Raw genomic sequence first — 15,000 nt, 5'->3', positions numbered from 1 at the left:
CGAGTACCTCTGGAAAAACAAATCATGCATAATACTATGGCTTTCTTACAGCTGATGTAAAATGTGCTTTTACTTCATCATGTGGAAGACTTCACTCCTGCTCTCCATCCTTCCTCCCTGACTTGCCCTGACCACCATACCCTGAGAGAAGAGCTTGTGTACCTCTGGGAGTACACAGATAGCTCTTGCTACACACAGTTCCACAAGGAGTAGAGAGCATCTCACAGAGCACAGGTCTGCTACACCTCTTATACTTCCTTTAGGAGAAAAAAAAATATTTTTGCTGGAGACCCCCTTCAGCTTTTGTTTTATGCTTTCATTTTGATAAAGGAATTGGGAATAATATATGCAGCCACTGGCAGATAAGTTAAAGCATGAGCTGAAACATTAGCTGAGATTAGGTTCCACTGATAGGCAACTGAAAATAAGCATCCTGACAGATGGTGCCAATTGATTTAACTGCAGCTGCGATGCTTAACAGGGTAGAAAATGTGAGTAAAAATCTAATGGGAGGCCTGCCCTAGTTAAATCAGCCTCTTATTTAACTTACCAGTAGTAATCACTGTTAATAAATTCCAGTTAAACCAATGGTAGAAAGAATTATCTGTTTTTGTTAAGCTTTCCAAGCAAAGCTAGTAAAGCTGTGGGCCTTAAAAAATGTAAGCATATATATATATATATTTGTATATATATATATGTGTGTTTGCACACACATATATACACCTAGAATATATATACTGATATGTAATAGATATCAGTATGTTATATATTTAACATTCATGTAGCATGTACCATGCATATCTCACACAACAGACATATACTGCCATTAGTGTATTATCAACATGCATTGATATTGATATTGAAATTGAGGTTTGATTTATAGTGATTCAAATGCACGTAAAGGTCTATCAAAAAATGCAAGAGAAAGCAACAGTGCCATTACAAACCACATGGATGAAAAGAGCAGGAAGGATGGTGGAGGAAAGGAGAAAAGGTGGGAAGAGGCAAGAGAGAGCCAAGGTGAAAGCCTGGCATAGATCCTTGCAGCTACTCTTCAGCCTCTGGAAATGATACCACAAAGCTGTTTTCCTCTCTATGCTTCCCTGCTGAAGTCCTCTTTCTGTTGAGGCATGAGTTCAGATCTTTCAGGTCAAATTTAAGGTCCCTGTTGGAGTTCCCAAGGCTTCATGTGCTGCAGCAGCCACTCCAATGTCAGACACCGCCTCTCCAAGCTGCTCTTCTGTCCCACTCACAACTAACAGTGCTTTGGTGCATCCTTGAAGGTTGTAGATGGATCGTGGTCTGGAGGTGCTATGAAAGCAAGTTAGTTCAGTGTGATGCCACAAAGGGAGTGGGTTTTCATTGCCTTGTGCCACAGGGCCACAGTGCCAGTGCTGGGCCTCCACTGCCCTTCTGGGCACAAGCCCAGAGAGGACAGAGCTGCTGGCTCCTCAGCAGCCACTATGTCTCCATTGTGTAGTCCAAGGCAAAAACCTCCCACAGTACAGGACTCCATCATGTTGTTATGCATCGGGATGTGTCTAGCCTTGATGATCCCACTACAGACCATCTTAAGGCATGTTCATGTAGGTTAGCAAGCTCACACATGTAGTCATTGGAAAGCCTAATTCATTTATCTACGATTCATTCAAGAATGTTCTTCTCTGGAAGGTTATATGTTTGCAGCTTCCTAAAATCAGCCCAACTTGGCCAGACACTAATTTACTTTTGATATCAAACTCCCAGGGTGGAGGAATTAAGAATATTTTTCCTTTCAGGCAGTTTTGCCTTTCTACACACACAGCTGTTTTTCTCTTTGAGTCTGTGATCATGCAAGAAAGATTTCTGATTTCCTGTGAAAATCATATGAATAGATAAACTGGGGGGAAAATCTACCTTCTTGCTATATCATTGGCTTCAATATTTGCATACTACTGTTGCCAACTAGCAAGATTAATGAGAGGACAGAGCACAGAGAAGAAAACCCACACATGATCGCTCTGGCTTATGGCGTTTCCATAGGAGTCCTGCAAGAGGTGATCTGAAAAGCAAGCAATGAGAGCAGAGTCCAGCTCACACGTGTTTCTGCATGGAGCACACTGGTCTCCTGTGAACAGCAATCCAGAGCCTCTGCTTTGGGTTTTCAAGAGCAAAGCTCCCCAGCCACTCATAATGTCCGGAAGCTGCAATGAAAGTCTAGGGAAAAAATAATTGTTGTTATTAATTGACTGATTTCTGTAGCACCTGAAGGGAGTCTAATCATTGTGTGTCCAGCAGTGCTCGTCCCAAGCAGCTGCATTTCAGAGGATGATCCATCACCTGCAGCATATCACAGAGTTTGCTTTAATCTACCTCCACCACTGCTATCATGTAAAGTAGGATCCTTTTCAAAAAGAATAGAACATAGAAATTTCCCTCTGCCTCACCATGCAGTGTGCTTTTGCCCTTAGAAAAACATCACCTGCTGCACAATCGCTTCCCCCTGCAGTGAGAGAACATGGGGTCCTGAGGGGTGTCATGACCTATGGGTTAGTGAAGAGATCATGACCATGGGGTCATAGGATTTCACAGTACTCAAGGACATGGAAGCAATTTCCTCTCAATCTCTCTGCTTAGTTACAGATGACCACAAGTACCATAAGATTTACCACCAGCAAATATACCTATGATTAATAAAGCAAATATGAATGAATATATATATATATGTCTCAAGCTATTATGTATTACTAGCATCAATCCATTACAGTCTCAATCAATAGTATGGTGGCAAACAGTGGTAGCACCAATTAGTATTGTAGTACAATCAATAGCAAGCACAACCAAATAGTTGTGTATTCTTACCTATTACCACCACTTGTCACTAGCAAAACAATGAGTTTATACAATGTCAATAAGAAAGCAAATTAGATTTCAGAAGGAAATCTCAAAAGGGGAGGGACCAACCAATCCGAGGTGGGGACTACACACCCAGCCATCCCCAAAAGAGGGGATGACAGACTGAACTGAAAGGATAACAGAGACACTGGCTTCCTGGAGTCAGCCAGGGGTCAGCAAGACTTCTGTGATGACAACCCAAGATCCTGTAGAAAGTTTGTGTGGGATTCAACTGGAAACCTCTGAGTGAGACAGGAGCTCAGTTTTGGATAAAATAAACACATTTTTTTATCACATACGGACATAAGAGGGCGTAGGGCATCCTACCTCAAGCAGTCAATAGATGATGTTAATGTCTGGTTTCACCTGTAACAGCCAATATATTATGATGTGTTCCGTTCTTTCAGAGCAACTTTCTTTTCCCAGACTGTTTTCCACTGTTTTTTCCCAGATTGTTTTTCTCAGATGATGTTGCTCTTACACGCCCTCATTTTTCTGCTTATTTGCAGTATTTCAGGATGTCTTCAGTTTCTAGGTACCCTGGCTGCACTTTTCAAGGATGCTTCTAGTCTACAAGCCCCATCCTCGAGGGGATCCCATTCATCAGCAGTCCCAGACTGGCTGTCCTTTCTCTGTCAGTCCTTTTCAGCAGATGATTTCTTCTCTTCAGTAATTTTCCCCTTCTAACCAGGCCACCTTTATGATTGCTCACATTACAGTGCTGGACTGGGAGAAGACTGAAATGCTTGCCAGGCTGTGAGGTACCTGCCAAGCAAGCTGGATATGGTATAAGAAATACCCTGAGCCATTTCACACCAGCAGCACTACTAATAAAGTCTGGTGGCCAGCATGGCTCTCCCTGATACCCAGCTTCTCTTTAGTGGGGCCTAATAGTGTTTCTCTTCTCTTCCAAGCCCCTGTGTTTCACAAAGGTCCTGCCCTCCCTTCAAATCTGGATGAAAATGACCATGAGTGCTAAAATTACTGTGAGACCAAAAATGAGAAACTGAACAATGGGATGGATGTAAGCTTTGTTTGCCTAGGCAAGTGAATTTAGGAATAGAGCAGGAACTATGCCTGACATGCTTAATGGCGGAAAGCAGTCTTTAATTTTAAAATTACAATGATGACAAAAATACAGCACTCTGTAATTGAGGCTTCCCTGAATTTCAACAAACCACATCAGCATTTTGTTCTGTGCCTTCTTCTCATGATTTAAATTGTTCCTGGTGGAATGTTGTGAGTTCTGTGTGCTGCAAGAAGCCGAAAGAGAGGGCTTGAGACTCTGGGCAAGGAGCTCCATCCTTCATTCCTGGGCTCATTGTAGGCTGTTATTTATCCCCTATGTGTCCACTCTGTGCTTCTCTGAGCTCAAAATTGTCACCAGACCTGATGCCCAGTGGAAATAAACCTCATTTCTCTGTAAGAGATTAGTGTAGGGACCAGGAAAGGCTCTGTGCACGCTCCTGAATGGGGAGCATGGGAATGTGTTGCTTACACAGCTTACATGCAAATGCAGCCAGGCTTTGAGCGAGAAGATCATGATCGACCGTTGGATACAGATTAGGAGGAAAATAGCTCCTTTCAAAACAAGGGGACATCAGGAATGAAGAGCCAGGGAGGGACATGCTAGGCAAAATGCACCCAAATGACCCTTAGGCAATGCAAGTTACACACATCTCTGATCTGAGGAGCTGAAGATTAGCCTATAGAGATGGTCAATTTATTTTTAGGCAATAAATAATTGCAATGATAAATAGCCTTTCATTATTAATTCCATAAACAAAGTCTTCTCTGTCTGCAGACTGACATGCTGGCACATCGTAAGCAACCATTGTGTTTATCTCAAGCAGCCAGAGGGAATGAGCTGGGTTTTCTTGTCGTTGTCTTTATCCTAAACCATTTCACACCTTCTCAAACACGTCTGCCCAGAGCTGCCGAGGCTAAGCGAAAAGGCCAGCACTCACACAGGACAGACTGCTGAAGCACACATTTTGCCCAGGTTTGGGCAAAATCTAGGGTGAATGCAAATATCTGCAAACTGCCTGTGGGCTAGGCAGCCCAAATGATGGGGACAAACCCACATTTTGCATGTGAACAGGATGAACTGGACATGGAAGTCCATGAGTCTGAACACCTAAGGAACTCAGACTGTTCTTCTGACGGTCATCCCAGTGCTGCAGGGCAGGGGGCCGTGAAGTCAGCGTCTGCATAATATGCAGCATTTTAATTTCAGATAAGGCTGTGTTTAGTGTGCCCAGAGGATACTGTGTTCAGGCAAATTTTGGGGATTGTAGCTGGAAAACCAGTGATTTACAGTAACTGGACATGGTAGCTCTCAAAGGAAAACATACCTCTCCTCTGAATTTGTGCTATGGATTTCTGTAAATTAAAAAGCAACACCTGTCTTGCAGACCACCCACTCTCCTACAGCCAGCATTGAAGAAAACTGCATCCCACAGAGCCCATCTCCACTCTGGTACCCATGCAGGTTTCAAGGTGCTGTTTTATGTTTTGGACTGTCAGATGTGCAGCCCTTATCAAAATTTTGCGGTGCTCTTGGTAAGGCTTTCAAAAGAATGACATACAGAAAACCCTACAAATATTTAGAAACTGAGTTGGAGTGATTTCTATGGGGTTTCCAGTTCCTAAAAATATTTTGTAGGGGTTTGCTGTAAATGACTTGAGGGGATTTACTCTTGACAACTTCCAGTGAGAGTTATTCTTTGCAAAGGGCAGACCAAAATATTTCCCGCAAAAGCATTATTTTTTGAAGATAAACTGGAACTTTATTTACTCTTCCAAAAAATACATCTTTTCTTTGAACATTGCTGTTGTTCCTTGAAACAGTGATGCTAGAAAGTCCCCAAATTGTCAGCAGTTTTTGGTGAGGGAGAATCGTTAACAGCTGCTAAAAAAACAAATAGCTTTTAAACATTTTGAATGGAACTTTTCATCGAAAGGTAGTGTTTCCTATAGAAAATTCTAATTAAAGTGATGTTCATTTTTTGTCAGACCAGTCCGCAGAGACTCTCTCTTTCCTAGATGTCGCAATCTCTGTATTCCCCTGCTGGGAGAGTGTGTTAGAAAACCCCAGCCAGCACTTTGCAGAGATCCAGCCTTCACATGGGATTATTCAAGGTGAAGCCTGGCACAGACCTGACAGTTTGTGGTTTTCGTGTGAGTTAGCAGCCTTACAAAGCGACACCTTCGACTTCAACAATCTGCCTTATCACCTTGAAGGCATTTCTGCTAAATGGAGTTGTTATCAGGGTTATCATACCCCTCTGGTCAACTCCAAGCAAAAGACTTCAGCCCTGGTACATTCAATAGTCAGGCATCTCCACTTGTGCCATCTCTGCTTCAATCACTTAATAAAATTAGGAATAATCAATTAATGTGTATAAAACAACCACAGAAATGAACTTCTGCAAATATATAGAGCACCATTTCCTTTCATTTCTTTATTACAGGTGATAGCAATTTGCATGCATTTTGTCTCAAAAATTAATTTGATATTACTGTGACATGTTGCTCATATTTAACAACAATGTATCCATTGACATCTAGCTGTGTCCGGCTCAGCAGACTTCCAAATTGCTGCCATAAATTAAATGGGTGGTAGAATGTATTTTGCAGCTTACAAGGTGAAGATATTTCTCTAGGCATTTGTTGGCATGAATGGTTCTCATGGAAAAGCACATATAGGAAATAATGTATATAGTGTATATAGGAAATAATGAAGAAATGAGTATTCAATTAATATTGAATTTTTAAAAATACCACTGCTAATGTTAATACATTAAGGTCTGGTAGGGTCAAAAGAAGACCTGCCTCCTGGAAACCCTCCCAACCCCAGCACTGTTAGGGAGTTAATAGTCTATAATAGAATCTATTCATGCTCCTAGGTTAGTCTGTCAAAGACAATTAATCAAAATACAATAAGATTTTCTTCCCAAAATAAAAATGCATACACAGTTAATGTGACAGTTGTATCACTGAAATTTCAGAGGAGTTTTCTTCATGTATTTTACTGATGTTACAGGTCAAGGCCTGGGACATAAGGCCTGGACAGGCAAATTTATGAAGTGTGAAAGGCCACTTGAAGGAAAAAGCCAGAAATCCACTTTTGTATGAACTTATTTAAAACCATATACAACCATACAGTAAAAATACCGATACTTACAGAGGTTGCATTTATTTATACACTTTTTATCCTTTGGAATGTGTTTGACAAATGCAATAAACATGTAGGGCTGTATTCTGCCATCATTCAAACATGTGTAATCTCAATGACTTTAATTGCACTGTATTGACATTGTTGAGGGCAGAGTTTGCACCATTCAGGAATCTCATTTTTGAAGATAATTGGAAACATCTCTGAAGAGAAGGAAAGGGGATTTTTCACTAGAATCTATTTTTGATATAAAAGTATTACTTCATAGTTTGTAGCTGGTTTTGCTATTGCTTCCTTCCTTATGCAAAGCAAATTTATAGGCACTTTTCATAAAAAGGAATCAGAACGGAGTCCATTTTATAGCAAGAAATAATGGAGATAAATATTTCTTTCCGTGCTGACTCAGAGACAGTATTACCCCATTGGTACTTAACTTACACAAATTTGATAAAGAGAGTTTTATTTCACTGTCTCTTAAAAGATCAGGTGAATATGAATCACTTATTTGATCACACTGACTCCTGATCATGCTTGATTCATTTAACTGGAAAAGACCCCAAAGGCAGGAGTCAGGCTGTGGGGTGGTGCAGCATGGCTGTGCTTTCCTCCCTGGCACTGAATTTGCATCCTCCTCAGGGTCCCTGCCACGGTGGCAGTGCCTGATGTGTGGCTTGGAGCTGGAGGCAAGTGCTGCTTCACATGCCACAGGCAGCTGCATTTCCTGACAGCAGCATTGCCTCCTCCATCTTCTGTTGCTGTCCAACCATGATCTTCTATGGGGGACACCTTGAAAGCCTGAACTTTATTTTGTAGTGAAAATGAATGTTGAAATGTCAAATCATAGATCCTGGCTCTCTGTGGCAGAGAAGTTGGACTATGAACATGTGCCATGTGCCACTTTCTACACTGATGCACATGCAAATAAATTATATGACTGGAGCATGCTTTTGCAGATGACTTTACACTTAGTTATAGTCCCAGAAGTTCACATTCATTGTCTGAAGGTTTTGGGACGTAAAGAGAGGACTATAATAGTGGGTTTGATCCTGCCAAATTTTTAAGTGCACCTTCTCCTTTTCAAAGGTGCTGCTTTTCCACATGCTTAACATTTTTTTGGTGCTGGTTCTTTGATGACAGGAAGTCTTACTGCCTCTGAATACCTGTCACTGCCATGCAAAGCCATTCACCATGCAGCTAAATCTCCCCTCTCCCTTTTCTTACCCAGCAGGGAAGCACAATGGGAGAGACTTGGAGACAATACAAAATTGTAGCCAAGGCATTTGTTTCTTATTATATTCGCCCTTCCCAGGAACACAAGTGGCAGCTTGCCATGAATTAGATCTGCTCAATAATTCAGCCCCCTAGTAATCAGAAGACAGTGGTCAGAGCTATGATGGATAACGGCCGGGTGTCAATGTTGGGTCTCCCCAGTCTATCATCAGCCATTGTGATCACCAATCATATTCTATGTACCTGCCTACCTCCACTGACAAGCCACAAGGGGCTTGCATTAAACTGATGGTTAATTTCCTGTTGGTAGATCCTCCATGACCTGGGTTCTGCAGAGATGTGCCATTCGGCTCTCCTTACGCAAGAGCTGACCAAAGGCAATACAGGAGTGTTGGGTCACACTTTCTCAGCTGCAGAAGATGCAACTTCCTTGCAAATGTAAACTGAGAAATTTGGCTAAAACTTAACAAAGCTCTGTTGTTTTGATAATAGGTAAAGCTGTTGTATTTTCTGAAAATATCGCTGTGTTTGTAAGAGTCAGACTTATTCACCAGTGGTCTTCAAAATCCCTATCACCCCAGTCACAGCACTTCCTAAGTCAGGATTCCCAGTCTGGGAAAAGATTTGTCAGATCGTGAATCTACAAGTAACTGGCGTAAGTATTATGGAAGTTTCTGGTATCTTAAACCTTCTGCTTTTGTTGTGCATGCTTTCTCATTTTATTTCTTTAGGAAGAGAGAATACAACCTACAAAGCTAATGAGGGAAGATGCACAGTCAAGTGTATCCCCAAACTCTTTTAAAATGAGCATGGTTATGGTGGCATGGCTTTTCATGGGTGGTGGGATGCCTTTCAGTGCTAAGGGTGCCAGGCTCTGGTGACTGGGTGTTCAATACCACCCATCAGTGGTACTTTCTTCCTAGGATCAGGAAGATCCCCTTGAGTTTGCTTGCTAACAACTCATGCGCTACACTGGCTACTTTCTGACTCCCAAGTGTGGTATAACTCATACCTGAATGCCCTGAAGAGATTACTTTAGATTATCTGCCCAAAACCACCACTGGGTAACTACTTGACAAAGGTCAGTTTTGAACATTTCCAAAAACAAGGGATGACAATGTTTAGCCACTCTGAGTCACACAGACCTGTTTCAAGAACCTATATTGGTGTTCTCTGTGGTAATTTCTTCAGTGCATATTTTTGTTTTAATCTCTCATAGGCTTGAAGCTTTCTGGAGTGGAACAGGTGTCCCAAGAACACTCATACATTTGGCTCGTAGTTGGACTAGCTGGAAATAAGAATTTTAGCTTGCAAAACGTTTTGAGATGTTAGCAGTTATTTTAGTTACACTGATGATCAAAAGGCTGTTGAAATTTTTTAGAAAAAAAAAAAACAGGGAAAATAGAGAAACTGTTTGTTAAGGCAGTGATGTATTTACTCACCTGGTGAGAGGAATCAAACTCAGGTAATGCTCAGTCCTGTGCATTGAGATTATCAGTCTGTTTGTCTCTTTCTCCATTTGATCGGAAATATAACTCTGAACCCCAAGATGTTGCTAACAAAAGTTTCAACTACTGTTATATTTCCTTGAATAGTTTTGGTTTCAATGAAACAGCATTTTCTGGTGCAAAACATTTAATTGAAAAGTTCCCATCCAGCTCTTGTGTTTACATCCTCTTCAAGCACTACAGGCTTCTGGGCAGTCAACTGGAAAAAAACAATGCAAGTAAGCATTTTATTTTGTCTTTGATTTTATTCAAGTTACAAAAACCAGTTATATTTGACAGTAATTATATATTTTATATATTTGGTTTCATTCTGAACAACAAGCCACAGCTTGGTTATTTAAATGGAATTTTTTTTTGAAAACTTGCTTCATCTGGACTGTTGCTGATCAAAAATCTACTTTACTTTCCCTTTTCTGCATTTTAAATCAATTAAAACAAAACCAAACAGAAAATATTCTGAGAAGCACTGTGATGAAATAAAATAGAAGAAGGTGCTGTTAATGCAGGGTATTTGTGTGTGACAGTGGAGGAGGCATTCCTGCCTGTGCTGCTTCATGCAGAGGGTACAAGTGCCAGGTGCCATGACTCACATGGGTGTAACATCTGCCTGGACATTTTGGTGTGCCACCGGGCCCTGCCTGGCTCAGCAGTGCAGAGGGAGGAGTGACACTGCCCCACAGCTTCACTATTCCCAGTGCTCACCTCCTGTACAGGCACTGTGGGTTACTTGTACCAGTGGTTTGCGGGTGCTGAGACATCCTCACTTCAGCCATCTGCAGGGACTGAGCTTGCTGACACTGCTGGTTCATGAGCCGCAGTCCACTTATTGCCTGAGAAACTAAGGAGGCACTGGCAGCACATCATTTACATTTGTCATGTAAACAAAGCATGTTTACATGAGACTTTTAATAAGATTGTCAGGGAAAAAAGAGGTATCACGGTGAGGCTGCATGGTGGTTGGCAAAAACCTGGAGATTTGATGGTTGTCCATTGATCCATCACTTTTATAAATGGATAAAAAAGAGGGTAACTTGACTCAAACTCACCAATCCCATTCATGTTTACACCCCCTCTCTGGTGCTGGAGTTTTACCTAGCATTTAGCTGAAATCTTTCAGGAATGCAACAATTCAACAGGTTCCTTACTCTAAGTTGGCCATTTCCTTATATTCTTGACCATTTATTTTTCTTCTAAAATATTCTGTCTGCAACATTTTCTTCCTAATATTTCATTGAATGAAACAGTGTGAATAAGTAGAATGAGAGGAGATCCCAAGAATTATACCTGCTTTCTTCTGACCAGCCCTGACCAGATCCTCCTACTGTGGTTTCTTCTTCGTCTTGGGAAATTCCCCTTTTGGGGGGATACTGGGTGCAGACATTTTCAGAAAATGCTGTCAGCACAACTCCTGCAGAGCTGCAGGAGGAAGGGAGGGGACCGGGGGAGTGTGGTAGGGGCCCAAGCGTTTTTGGTAAAACAGTCAAAGCATAGAGTTGTGGTATCAGCAGTGAGACGATTGTCAACTACAGGAAAAACATTTCCATTTCCTACCAAAGGTCACAACACTTAATAGCATCATCAATATGAACACCACTAAAGACCAAATCAGCCTAGTATGTAAGGCTAGTCTGGGGTGCTCTAAAACAAACCCCTCTCAGCTGGACCAGCAGAAAGGCCCAGAACTCCATGGGCAAGATTCCTGCACAGAACAAAAGAGGGAGAACTTCCCTACTGAGCAGAATGGATGCAGGAACAAAAATGCTGAGCTGCAGGCTGAGTGTAGTGCTGTGGGGGGTGGCTCTCCCACCACACACAAGTATGGGGAGGTGCAGAAAAGCCTTCTTGTGATGACTGGCTGTGTTATCTGCCACACAACTGCCTTATGTAAGATTCAGCTCAGGACTGGAGTACCTACGCTGAAGTGCTTGCACAGAGATGTCAACACCTGAGCTCAAAGGGTGATTCAATTGCCTCCACAGAGACTTCTCATGTTGCCTGAGATGCTACAGGAAATCAGAGACATCTACAAGGAGGTGGCAGATGCAACACAGGACCTGCCAGTACAGCACATCGAGACTTGGAATAACATCCTGAAGCATCCAGTTTGGCACTCAGCACTGTCAGCAGCCTGGCCATGTCCAAGGTTATTTAACTTCTCAATACAGTCAAAAGATTCTAGGAAATAATTTGGTTTGCCAAGAACTAGACTCTTAATGTCATGGCCAGGCTGACTGTACTGATCAGATCTCCATTATGGGGACCATACGTACCCACCTCACATGACGATGACCAAATGTAGATACTTTAGTGTTCCGGTCTTCAACCAAGGAAAGAAAATATATTGAAAAAGTAAAAATCTGCACATGTCAAAAGCACACTGCCACCTCAAGCTAAGCTATTGCTAGTAGCCTCTTCTGCAGCAGCAAGGCCAAAAATGTCCTGAAGTTAACTAGGGTTGATATTGACTCCATTGTGCCTCACAGACAGGTTCCTACCAGGGCATTTAAAATTCAAATCAAAGGAATAATCAAGGGAAATTAACTCCCTGCAAACAATAGACCTGGACTGGTCTTCTTGAATGTGCAGAACTAGTCTCTTTTCAGTAGGTCCCAAGCACTGCATGAGGAGATCGATAAAGGAGATTGATTTTGGGTGGCTGTAGACCTCCTCCAGCAGGATCTGGTCCCGGTGAATCATCTGAGTGTGTCACAAAGGGGCTCAGTACTGGTCCTAATCCACTTCTTGTGCTGATTGAAGAAAGCACATGATGGTCTGGGACTCTGTCCATGCCTTGTTGGCCAAAGCACATCTCACTCCAGATGTGTTTTGTGCACACCAACTCTATCACTAAAGTATTTTCTGAAGGACTACTCCTGCCTCTTAGCATAGGATTTCTGGACATACTGACTTCCTTCCACCTTAGGAACTAGGTTGTATCCTTCTGCTACCCTCAGCTCAGCTACTTCTCACCTTTTCTCCACTACATGCTTGCCCAGGTGCCGCAGTCTGAACCAGCACAGTGCTTTTTAAAACAAGTCTCTGTTTTGGAAGTACAAGAGAGGATGGAATCCAAGCTGTTCCAGGAAGCATAGGCTTGTTTTGAGTCTGCAATGGCAAAAAGCTAGTACCTGGTGAAGTAATAAAAGGGTATTTTAAAGAAACTTGTCTTGGCTGGACTGTAAGCTGATTAATGAAGGCAGGTGTCAAGTGACTGTGAAACTGTTGGAGCCATGGCAAAACAAATTTTTATTGTTGCTTTTGTGTTTTGGTATCTTTTTTCTAAAAATCCCCAAGCCAGTCTAAGCAGAAGTACTGTGCTAGTAGGGGGTTTAAATGGATTTGAGAGGGAGTTCAGGATTTCTGTATAATTCTGAGGCATGACAAGCCAGAAAACCTGCCAGTTTTATATATTGACTCTGAGAGCCTGTATAAAGTTCACCAAACAGTGAATATGCTCAGCAAAGGAGAAGAAAAATCCATTTTTAAGCAGTTGCTGCACCTGTTTCAGTGGCATCTTTTCCTTATAATGTTCTTATATTGGCTGGGCCTGTGACTTACACACCTGAAGAAGGGTCATGGTGCCTCTTTCTAAACATTTGTTTGGGGTGATGGAGGTCCCTGTGATTGAGGCAGTGCAACCTGACTGTGTTGCATTTCCAAATGATGTCTGAGCCCCCTTTGCTAAGGTGAAAACAGTTCTGCAAGGAGTAGGGCAACCCAGCAACCAGGCCTAATGTCAGCAATGCCACCTTGTTTATTTATCCTATATGGAGGTTGTTTATTACATTTTATGCTACTATAACACACATGCTTTCCTATAGGTGCTCTCCATGTGTTGGGCAAAAATACGACGCTTTCGCCACAGATCCTGCATTCCATGGATGTGTTGTTTACAGCCACATCTGCACCCTTCTCCAGCCAGGTCAGATGTCTGAGTCAGCTGCAGACAAGTAAAGCTGCTGTTAGTGCATATTGGGGCTGTTCCCTGTGAGGCTCTGTGTCACGCCAAGGGGGGCATCCAGTCCTGTGCTGGCAGGCAGAGGTGCTCTGGCTGGGCTTGTACCCACCCACATAACATAACCTTGGGTGAAAAGCAATCAGGTCATATGTGCTATTCTTCCTTTACAGATCCCTCCCAGTTTCAAATTCCCCATGAACCGCATGAGAAAATCAAATCTAACATGTATTTTGAGAATGGGGAGCCCTTGGAGAGGAGCTGTGTAGGCAGCTGATGGTCACCTGCCTTGTTCGCCTGCCTTGATGGTCTCTGCACACAGGGAGTGCAGAGAGCTCTGCAAGGGAGCACTGCCCAGTGCAGGGTAGTTCAGCCTACCTGCTAGCTTAGGGGAAATGAAGTGAGGAGATGTGGGGTGAGGTGAGCTGACTTGCTGTAGGAGGACATTTCTGGCCTTGCTGCCATCCTGCTGTGCAGTTACAAGTTCTACCCACCACTGTGTTGGGAGATAAAACCAGCAGCTTGTGACTTCACAGGAGCATTTCTTAAAGACGGCAGTTGCTCCTGTCTTAGTAAAACTCATCCTACCACTCCACTAGTCTTTCCGAAAAAACATCTGTAAGACAAGGCTATCAACTATATAAACTGCTGGACTGCTTGCAAAATAAAAAAGCTCTACTTTTTCCTCAGCCCAAGCATAAGCTTTTCCTGCAATCTCTCCCTGCCCTGCAAACCATCAGACACTCCTGCATTTTTTCATCAGGCCTGCAGCCTGCTTTTTAGATCTGCAAGATTAGAATCACTGACATGAACATTCAGAAATAAACTAGGCAGGTGCTTGGTATATGACAATCTCAGCTGCAAAATTTCTGGCCCTGTGGCAATGGAATGATCTCAGTCCTCAAATTCTCACTATGTTCTGATTGCAGCATTAAATGTGCTCTTTTTTCTTTTTGCAGTGGAGTCTTTTTCAAAGGAATGACTCCATAATAAATAATAAATATATAAATTTAAATGTTGCGTGCATGCCTGAAAACTGTAGCACAGAGCACCAAGAGGAAATATTCTGGGTTGGAAAATCTTTTGCTGCACGAGTCAGCTATCCAGATAATGGATCCTTAGAAGTATGTAGGACAAATAGCTCTATGAACCATCTGGGACTCACTCAGCAGTGGGAAAAAGACTGTTAGGCTTGCAAGATCAGCACGCAAGAGTGATTGCTAATCAGTCACTGCTGTTTTGCAGAGAAAACAAAG

Source organism: Aphelocoma coerulescens, chromosome 1A (assembly GCF_041296385.1).
Source record: "Aphelocoma coerulescens isolate FSJ_1873_10779 chromosome 1A, UR_Acoe_1.0, whole genome shotgun sequence".
Taxonomy (NCBI): domain Eukaryota; kingdom Metazoa; phylum Chordata; class Aves; order Passeriformes; family Corvidae; genus Aphelocoma; species Aphelocoma coerulescens.
This window is presented reverse-complemented; position numbering follows the sequence as displayed.